This window comes from Octopus sinensis, unplaced genomic scaffold (assembly GCF_006345805.1).
Source record: "Octopus sinensis unplaced genomic scaffold, ASM634580v1 Contig16733, whole genome shotgun sequence".
Lineage (NCBI taxonomy): Eukaryota > Metazoa > Mollusca > Cephalopoda > Octopoda > Octopodidae > Octopus > Octopus sinensis.
In genome coordinates this window covers 11,189-22,064 of record NW_021834539.1, presented here as the reverse complement: position 1 = coordinate 22,064, position 10,876 = coordinate 11,189, and the positions used below count along the sequence as shown (strand labels likewise).

General features: G+C 33.2%; 2 non-coding genes across 2 annotated transcripts; one reads left to right on the top strand and one right to left on the bottom strand.

The window, feature by feature from the left end:
* Positions 1-6,776: 6,776 nt before the first annotated feature.
* On the top strand, positions 6,777-6,848 carry Trnad-guc. The gene has a single exon. It is a non-coding gene; the product is annotated as a tRNA-Asp (tRNA).
* Positions 6,849-9,742: 2,894 nt separating this feature from the next.
* Positions 9,743-9,823, bottom strand: Trnas-gcu. The gene has a single exon. It is a non-coding gene; the product is annotated as a tRNA-Ser (tRNA).
* Between the last annotated feature and the right edge of the window lie 1,053 nt (positions 9,824-10,876).

Genomic DNA, 10,876 nt, shown 5'->3' with positions numbered 1-10,876 from the left:
ATGTAAAGAAGAAGAACTGATGGCGATCCTGTTCCCCCTTACTATTGCTTGGGACACGTTCTGGAGAGAGCCATCTCGTCTCCAGAGGATTGTGTGTTCTCAAGGTCTTGGGACGTCCAATACACTTGAGGAAGCACAACGACTCCTTCCCAATCGATCCCAGGGTTTCGACAGCAACCGGCCGGAAAACGTAACGATCTGTGAGCCCATCATATTTCTTCTTCTTGATGTCCTCTGCTTTATCCGCACCTGTGCCAGCATTGACCATAAATTTTCGATGGGGTTAAGCATTGGACTGTACGAACCGATACGAAGAATATAAAAGTCATTAAATTCTTCCAATTGAAGAACTCCTTCAATACAATTGTGGGCTGGTGCATTGTCCAACACAATAATTACTGGACCACCATCTTTATTAAACAAAAAACAAAATCTTTCGGCCAAACGCTGACAAGAAAAATGAGAATTCTCTTTTTTATAGGATAAAATTTATATTTTCTGATTAAAATTCGGACGAGTATAATTATTACGAGAAGACATATGGTACAAATTTTATTAATAAAATTTAAATTTATTAAAAAAAATTTTGAAAAAAAAAATTATAGTACAAAAAAATTAAAATGTGTGGCCAATTTGAGAGTTGGCCATTTTGCAGAGTTTTTTCAATTTTCCAGAGGTAAATTGTTAAAAATGGCCAATTTGAGAGGTTTGAGTGTATTTAGTTCTCTTTGCAATAAAACTTTCAAAAGTGTCAACATTTTATGGGTAATTAGTTTCCTTACGTCTTTTTAATTATGACGGCTTCAAAGAGTTGTTTCCCATTATGACGTCGCATGCACTGCGCTTTATCGACGTTTTCAGATCCAGTATATTTGGTAAATCCATATGGACATGAGAATAAATCAATTTGCGATTGACAATTACAATCAAATAACAAAAACACATGGAATAAAATTAATTAAATATTCAAATGAATAAATAATTTTTTTGTCATAAAAATTAATTGACCTTAACATATAACTATCAAAAATTTCTGAAATAAAACATGCTTCACGATTCGAATTTTTGATGATTTTCCGTTTGAAATCGAAGGATTCGGAGAATTACTAAATAAACTAAACATTATTAATGTAGCTGATTAGGAAGAAATCCAAAAGATCGATATAGGAAAAATAGATCGGCTAATTGACAACAGCATTCTTAGCAATGACGAAGAATTGAAGGAATGTGAAATGGAAATAGAAGATACCGAAAATTTAAAAATTAAATTGGAAGATGCTGTGAATGCTTAGTTGCATTGAAAACTATTGAAAACATACTAAACAAGGAACGGAGAAAAGAAAAAAACATTATTTGATTATTTAACTTCTGTTCCTAAAAATGTTCTCGAATAAAAACTTATTTTCTTTATTTTGACTAAAAAACATAATAAAATGACATTCAAGCTTTAAACCTCTTTTATCACCTCTTTTTTTGCAATTATTTTAGTTGGTCCCGTTGGTGGCAATAAGAAGAGGATTGACTGTATTAGATTATGTAACTGCTGTTCCTTAAAATATTCTCAAATAAAATTTATTTCCTTTATTTTGACTAAAAAACATGATAAGATGTCACTCAAACTTGTAACTTCTTTTTTACCATCTCGCTTTTTTTTACTATTTTGGTCAATCCCGTTGGTGGCAATAAATAAAGGGTTGCCTGTACTTCTTTGACTTTGGTCTCTTTCAGGTGCCAGATAGTGATGTTGTGGTGCGTACGTGTTAGAAATGCGGCTCTCTAAAAATTATAAAAGTAAAAAATTGACAACGATGGGATTCAAACCCACGTGGGAAAACCAAACAGATTTTTTGGATTTGATGCTACTGTGAGCCAGTGCATTGTTTAACACAATAATAACTGAATCACTATGTTTAATCCGTGCTCGACCCTCACAGATTGACCAATTTTGTGGCCAATTTGAAAAAATAAAATCTATAAAGTTTAAAAAAATTAGAAAATATTTTTTTAATGTCATAAATTAACAAAAAAACGTATTTAAGTTTTATTAAAATTAAATTCAATTCTTAATTGTTTTTTTATTTCTTTCATTTTCCGTGTATTTAAGGCATAATTCACAAAACAACCTAAAAATTGATTTTTCCGAAAGCACCTTTAGACTCTATTACCCCGTCCATTCAACTTCTCTTCAAGCTTTGGGAACTTCGGTTTATGCGCAGTATTAAAAGGTTGGTGATTTTTTGAATCTTTTAAAATAGCGTCCTTTCTCAGTAAAAGATTATCTAGGAAACGGAACATAGTAATTTCGTTATTTTTATCGACTTCATGACATCATGCGTAGCACGTTTCGTCGCTGACAAAGGCATAAAGTACGTTTCAGTCATATCTGAACATTTCACATATCAGTCAAAAAACTTCTGCTATGTAGAACAAACGTAATTATCAAATCCTGACGCTTTACAATGTTTCATTGATACCAGCGGGTTTTTAGATCGATGAGAATCCGACTGAGCAAATAATTTTGTAATATTTATTTTAATTTAAAAGATATAAATGGTTTTTGTTAATAAAGTTGTCGTATATAAAAACTTAAATTATTTTGATGTGGTAATGGTTGAACCCGGTTATAGTTATAATTGGTAACAAAATCTAATATTAGATTCTAAACAAAAATTCATTATTGACCAATGCGCCGAATTTGTAATCAAAAATGGACTCAAGTTTGAAAATTACTTGAAACAACAACAGAAAAACAATCTAGATTTTTCATTTCTTTTCGATGGAAAACATTCTAAATATTATAATGATTTAATCAGACAAAAAAGACTAAAAAACAGGGAAAATCTCTTTATTTCATATCGCCATCTATTAACAGAAAATCTTAAAATCCCAAATGCATTGATCGACGAAATTAAATTGGTGGAACAAAATTTGGAAGAATTTTACAATGATTTATGCTCCAAGCAACAAGTTCGTCTTTTAGAGACTCTCGAAAGTCTCAGATTCAATGAAATAATGCGATCTCTTGACAAGTCACTGTTAATTGAATTGGACACCTATTTAAATCCCGTTATCGACAGTTGCACAAGAGATTCAATTTACGTTAATTTTTTATTAATATTTTTACTAATTATATAAACGAATTATTAAAACTAAATTAAATTTTAGAACAGTAAAAATTGGATTCTCAAAATTTACAGAGAAAACAATAGGTCTGTCTACTACATAATAAATTATATTCTTTTACGTATTTTGTCACCAAAGTTGGATTTCATCCATAAACTCCATTTGGTTTACTTACTTAACGACTTTGCCCACCACTGGTAAATTATTTGACAATTTATTTAGCAAACGGAAAAATATGAATCATCTAAAGCAAATACTTGCTAAAGTTATAACTCCGGCATTTTCGGCAACTTTTGAGGCGGCAAAATTTGAAAATCAGCGACAAAAACTTGAAAGGGTATTTTTGATTTTTGAATTATTAGCTCTTGCCAATTTGGAGTTCGAATGGATATTTTGACGAAAAAATTTTGGCGGTAAATAAATATGAACATAATTATAGGAATTAAACGATCCAATGAGTTATATAGAAAATTATAGAGTACCTGTGATTTGTTTTAACTATAGAAAAAATGTTTCAGTGAATATGCTTCTCAATTGGAAGATGTTCTTGAGGAAACCGAACAAAAATTTACTGAAAAATTGTACGAATTGTGCATAGAAGTCAAAAATATGGTTGCCAACTACAATAAAAGTGTGCATTGGAATTTTCTACTTTTTAATATTAGTTTATGTTGATACTTCGATGCTACCACCCGGATTTACAGTTGAAACCAAATATTACGATTTGCCTGCATCGTTTATGATGAATTTAATAAATGTACATATTTAAGTAATTTACCTAAGATTGACGATTTTGATTATAAGCCGTTGGACGAGGATTTGATAGTTCCCGTTTGTTCACAAATGAATTCTCGGCTTGCGGATGCTTTGGATACCTTTTACTCTGTTGAAGGTCCTCCTCGAGATGGGTCTTTGTTTTATCCACGAGTTTTAGAGAGGGGTGGGAGAAAGGGAGGCTCTCTGAATTTTTTAGGTTAAAGGAAAAGGCGAGAATGGAGTCAGTCTGATTTAAATTTTTAAATAGATTGAGTTTTAATTTTATTATTTTTTAAGCTGTATATCTCTTTTTCGGTATCGGTTTATGTTGGATGTAGATTAAAAATAGTTTTAGAAAAGTGCAATCAAGGTTCTAGAACCAATAAAAATATGATAAATTTGTAATTAAAGTTTGGTTAGAAAATTTCAACATAACTGCAACATTTTTCTACATCTTTGATTCATTGCATTTTTGGGAATGTTTATAAATATTATTTTCAGCAAATCAAAATTTTTTTCCAAATTTTAAAGGAATTTATCGCATTAAATGAGTTGAGAGTAAAAATTATTAGGTACTTTTGCATTTCTCTGCACGAAAATAGCCACTAAATGAATTAATGAAAATTTTTATGAATATTAGATCGAAAATTTAAAAAATTGCACCAATTATTACTTGCTAAGTATTTCCTTTATTAATAAGAAGAAAGAATCCAATAACCTAATTAGATGCCAAGTGAATAGCTAAGAGAATAGTCGAGAGCCTAACTCTTCACCGACAACTCCTCACCGACATTGGTAGAAGAATCACTTCGATTACAAACGACGGAGTGAGACGAGCTAGCTTTTCCAGCGAATCTCAGTCGCTGTGCTCCGCGGAAACTGCCAGTCAATACGCAGTTCAGCGTCGTCGAACTGACTCCTAGACTCGACTATTCTCTTAGCTACTCACCCAGCTAGCATATATTGTTTATTTTTGTAAATGAAAAAAAATAATGTAAATAGTGTCAATTAAGAATTACTATATCACATTCCTTAGGAACATAAACTGAAAGTCATATTTCTACATGTGCCAAACACGATAAGACTTTCGTAACGATCGTTTTCCAACTTCCGTGATTTTGATTTTTTCATCATAGTTGTTTAGGATTTTCTCTACGTATATTAAATCATGATGCAGATCAGCCAAAATCTCAATAGTGAGTATAAAAATAACATATTTACAACGTGGATAGATGTCAAAAAGCATTTGACATTATCAATCATTAATTTTTATTTCAGGTGATTGATCAATCCGGAATTCCGAACGGGATCGTAAATTTTATGAAAACTTTTATCAAAAAATAGAATGTCTAACCTGTCTTGCTTTTAATTTTCTACTTTGAAACAGTCTTTAAATCACTTCAGGAGTAATAGAAGTGATTGAAACAATCATCAGAAAAGACTCTAGTTTTACACTGACTTCAAAATTTATTTTCGTTTGGACATACTTTTTCACAATTAAAAAAATTTTCAATTGATTCAATCAACTATTAGAATCACAAACAGGCATTTCTCATCTCAAGAAAAAAAAGCTGGGTAAAATTATAACGCTACCCAGCTAAAATTAATTAAAAACAAAATATTTAATATTTATTAAAAAACTCCATAATCGTTGACTGTCTATAACTATTTTTTGACAATCCCGATATTCCCTTTTAATATGTTTAATATATTGTGTCGCCCCCCCACGCTGGCGACCAAGGCGACCTACATAGTTGACAGCGTGACCTACATGGTTTGACATTCAATTATTATTAAAAGCATTCCCGAGAAGTCATAAAACTAATTAAGCTTCCCTTGTGCCGTGTGAACAACAATACTGTCCCACAACCTTCTTCAAGCGCCTCTCGGAATAAAATTCGTCCAGCTCTTCAGGATTAGAGTTAACTCTCGCTCCCGTTGGCGCATATATGTTGATAATTAATATAATAGAATTAGGTTTGTCTCCAAACTTCATCGCCCATGTTCCCAGGCCATAGTGTCGACAAGTGCCGGCCAGTGTGATGTTTTCCTCGGTCGTCTTCGTCTCTTGGAGACAGCGGACACTGACATTAAGATTCCAGAGATCCCGTGCAAGTTGGTGCTGCTTGTAAATGAATTTCAGTCCTCTTGTGTTAAATCTCCCAAGTGAAAAAGTAGGGGACGTCGCGAAAGTTGTAAAACGCGATAAAGACATCCGTAACAGACGTGACATTCAATTAAAAACGAAAATAATTTACTATAAAAAGTATTTAGCGTTATTTTAATTAAAAAATGGTATCTTCCAAAAGATGTTGTATTAGTATAGTCTCAATCCTTAGGTTACGTGAAAAATGACAGTGAATACTAAAATATTGTAAATGCATTACTCCAAATACCCATACAAACTACATCTAAATCCGAAAAATACAAACTTATTAAAAAAGCAAATCAATTTATGATAATTGATGATCGGTATATTTGATATTCCTAATTCATAGTCTCTATCTAAAGGACGAGAATAACGAAAAACACAAATTGGTTATCTGTTTGGACAATGAAATGGAGATGAAGAGACTGGCATTCGCTATTGACTAAGAATGCCAATGGGGAATACTAAAGCTTCATTAGAAGTGCTGTAAATTTTATTTTACTGTGAAACTTCCTATTATCGAACAAATTATAAAAGACAGCGAAATTTGTATTTAAAAATTTGAACGGCGTAATATCTGATAAGACACATGATTTGACGTGGCAATAACTGAGTGGCGGAGTTTGGCATTATAAAGACAAATTCAAAGAAGAATCAAAAAATGACGTGGCAATAAGCGGGGTGACATTATAAAGGAGTGTGAATTTATTTATATAAATGGAGAAAATAGCCATAAAATTATCAAATGTCCCCGATAGTATAATGGTTAGTATGCCGCGTTGTCATCGCGGTGGCCCGGGTTCGATTCCCGGTCGGGGAGATTTTACAATATTGTTTTTTAATTGGCTTATTTTTTAAAAAAGTTTCATATTGCATAATTTTCATTATATGTGTTGTTTATATAATTAATCTGATTCTAATTTATAGATGGACTTTTTTTCAAATGATATTTTTTACATTTTTTCTTTAACCCTGAACTAGTACGTAATCGGAGAGGTAAAAATGGAAAGGGAAATACTTCCGGGTGATTTTTTGTCACCTCAAATCTTTGCACTTGTAATGGACCCCTTCAGTAGAATTCTGAACGAAAATTACCCAAAAGTTATGATGGATAATTAAGACCACGGTTTTATTACATACAAAACAAACCACCTACTTTTTATGGATGACCTAAAAATATTTTCATGAAAAGAAAATAAAATGATGAGTATGATGTACGAGGTAAATAATTTCTTTGGAGCCGCCGGACTGAAAAAAATGTCGAAAAGTCCGGAATTATCCTGACTGACTTTCGGTCGGAAGCTAAATTCCTTGATGGGCTAGATGGTTACAGACACCTTGGAATCCTAGAAGATTGAAGAATTGAAAGGGAAGTACTGAACACACTCTTTGAAAAATTAAAAAAAGGATCGACAATCTTTCGAAGACAAAATTAAACTCTTGCAACTTATGTGAAGGCATTAATGAGCACGCATTATCTCTCTACAACTGCTACATTAGGCTCGTCAATATTGAGTCAACTGAACTTGAACAGATTGACAAAAATGTGCGCAATAGCTTTGTACAACACCAAATTCACTTGAAACCTGCAAACAAAGAAAGGCTTAACCTCCCAAGAAGTCAATTCGGAAGAGGACTCGTATCCACTGTCTACAAAAGTGAACGAATACTTCTCCAATTCCTCCGTGATCTTGAGAAAAAGTGTTGTTACTGCCTAAGGAAAGATAAGATTCTGCGGGTCATTCATGCAAAGAAAACACATTTGACCAAATCGTGAAATACCTCAAGCGCAAATACAACATCCACGAAACTGGGGACCTTAATTTGAACATTCTGAGAGAAATGCAGAAGAACTGCTTGATTGAAAAATAAGGAAAACACCATTCCATGCAATTCTCTTTGAGTGTTTAAATGATCCCAACGTCGATATTGGTAAATCCCCTCATTAGTTATCTCGTGGAAATAACTTCTCGAAAACCGAGAAGCTTCTATGTCTAATACAGGACCGTAACCTATTTTTCGACAATGCGGGAGCATTGTGCAGTCACTGTAACTCAGCCACAAAGACAATTGATCACTTAGCGACGACATGTAGTTGAATGCTAAATAGTGACTACCTAAGAAAACAAAACGAAGTAATGAAGTATATACATCTGTATTTATGCACGTAGTATGGAATTAAAAAATCCTGGGGATTAAAAACTCATTCTGTTTAGCCAATAGTTGCAAATAACTCTGTTTTTACACGACAATAAGTACGGATCTGAGAATCAAGAATAACAAGCCGGACATCTTCGTATTCGACAAAATGAAGACAACAATCACGCTTATTGAGATTGTCGATCACTTTCCAAAAAAACTTAAAGCAAGTTAAGGTGGAAAAGCTGCAAAAGTAAAATGCCAGTGAATTGGGAGTAATCCTCGACGCAAAAATAACTATAGTATCACTGGTACTAACGTGGGACGGTGGTGTGAGTAAATTCTAAAAACATCACTGTGACTCAGTTGGTCTCGAAGGACCCACACAAGCTTAAATTCAGTCTGTGGTTATTCGAAAAATATTGCAGAACATGAGTACAGAATATAAGCATGGAATGTAGCTACCCGAAAATCGTCAAATGACGAGGTTTACAAAGGCAACTAGGGAGGAAGCTTCCCGAGTGTGACCATAGAAACGGACTCGAGAACAACTACAGATGTGGTCTACCCTGTAAAAAGGATAAATGTGTTTGTCGAAGACGTTGGTTCGAGCTCGAAGAAAAGGAAAATCTACTGAAAGCAGATACACTAATTAAGTACTAATTTTATTTTGACTTTTCAAAACCTTAAGGTACATGAGCTTCGCCAATACTCAGACCGAAGATTCAAAGAAAACAAAATACCCCTGTATTCCGGACGCTTTCGAGTTTGCCCCCTGCCTTTGTAACGTCAGGAATCGTCGGCAAGGATGCGACTCAACTCCTCACAGACATTGGTAGGAGAATCTCATTGAAAAAATGACCGAAGGGAAGTGGCTTTTTCACCGAATCTCGGTCGCTGTGTTATTGCGGAAACTTCCATTCAATACGCAGCCAGATGTTTTTGAGCTGATCCTTAGGCTTTTGACTATTCTCCTTATTGGCTTCACTAGGAAAAAGTTCCGATAAAAATGGTGCATTTGATTTAATTGATCATAACTGTCAAAAAATCTTGTGAGCAAATTCTCCTACGATTAATTCGTTACAAACTGCAAAACATCAAATCCCAAATCTGCGTCACAAATAATCACACAAGTTCGCAGCTTGGACCATTGGTTTTCTTTGAAAATGTCTCCTGCTCTGATTTATTGGAAATAATCATTACTGCAAAGAAAAATTCCGGTAGACAGAGGACTCGATAGGTATAATCGGCATAATACGTCACGGAATTGACGGAGAAGTGTAGAGAAAATAGGCTTAAGAGATCTCTAAGGGTCGGATACGACTTAATTGGATAAACTAACTAACCAGTTGATTATAAATCCTCGCGACAGTTTTCATCCGCGATATAGGGAGAAAAATCGATCCTACAGAAGTGAGCCTCGAGAATCATAAAGACTCTGGCAAAGAATTTCGATTTCCATACTCCGCAAAAAAAACCAGGCTTCTGTACACATGTTTAATTCTTCTTCATTTTATAACCTTATTTATTTGCATTTTGTAACCTTAAATAAAAATTAATAAAAAAAAATAAAAACGACGACGGTGGGATTCGAACCCACGCGGGATAACCCAACAGATTAGCAGTCTGCCGCCTTAACCACTCGGCCACATCGTCTGTTTTTGCATTTAGATTCTATGATTGAGGACGCTCACTTCGATAACAATCTCCCCAGAGTGAGTTAATCTTTACAGTCAGCTCAATCAAAAATATATTTTTCACCGACAAAAGTTAAAATTACCAAAAAATCAAGAAACTATAGCAATTTATAAAGTAGAATTCAGTGATCTAAAACTAGGAAAAAATAATTAAGTTAAAAAAGAATTGAAAAAACATAAAATAGAATATCAAATTCTTCAGAAGAATTACACAATACCGAAACCGATTTAATAGTATTACAAAAAGAACCTGAACGTTTAAAAAGTCCACAAGAAAACGAAAACAAAAACTCAACAAATTTGGATATAATTTGGTCATTTTGTGTTTAAATTTCAGTTTTTAATAGAAAATATTCGAAACCAAAATTAAAATGTATGAGGAACATATTAAGAAAAGAATTTCATTTAATTATGGGAATGAGCATAATAATTTTATTTCTTAGAATTCAACTTTGCATAAACGTGTCATCAAATGTGCTAATTCTAAACTGACCGATTTTGTCGAGACATTTGCCTTAATGTCAGACAATCAGCTTCGGACGAGGAAGCAATGTCAAGGCTCCAAAGAGCAAGTCCTCATTAACCAATACTTAAATAAAAATTATGGAAATATTCTGCTTGGATATTTGACTCAATTGATCATGAGTTTTTGTTTTACGTATTGAGTTGATTTTGAATATCTCATTGAATCGTCAACTTTATAAAGAAAATAATCAAAAGGTGGACAGAAAACATACATATCGATGTGAAAGAATTGGGAAAGTAAAGTTTTGCCGGGGGAATATTCCAAAGAGGATGGATCTCTTAAGCAGGATACATAACTCAATGTTTTCCAAACTCCAATAGCCCAATATGTTTACACACTCCACGAATCAATTCTTCTTTATTGGCGACCATAAAATAGTTTCTTTCAAAAGAGATGTGCTAGTCAAAATAATAACGTCTGTTAATAGATTCTTGAAAATGTTTAGAGATGAATCGCGAAAAATCAGTATCTAATGTGAAAATTTTA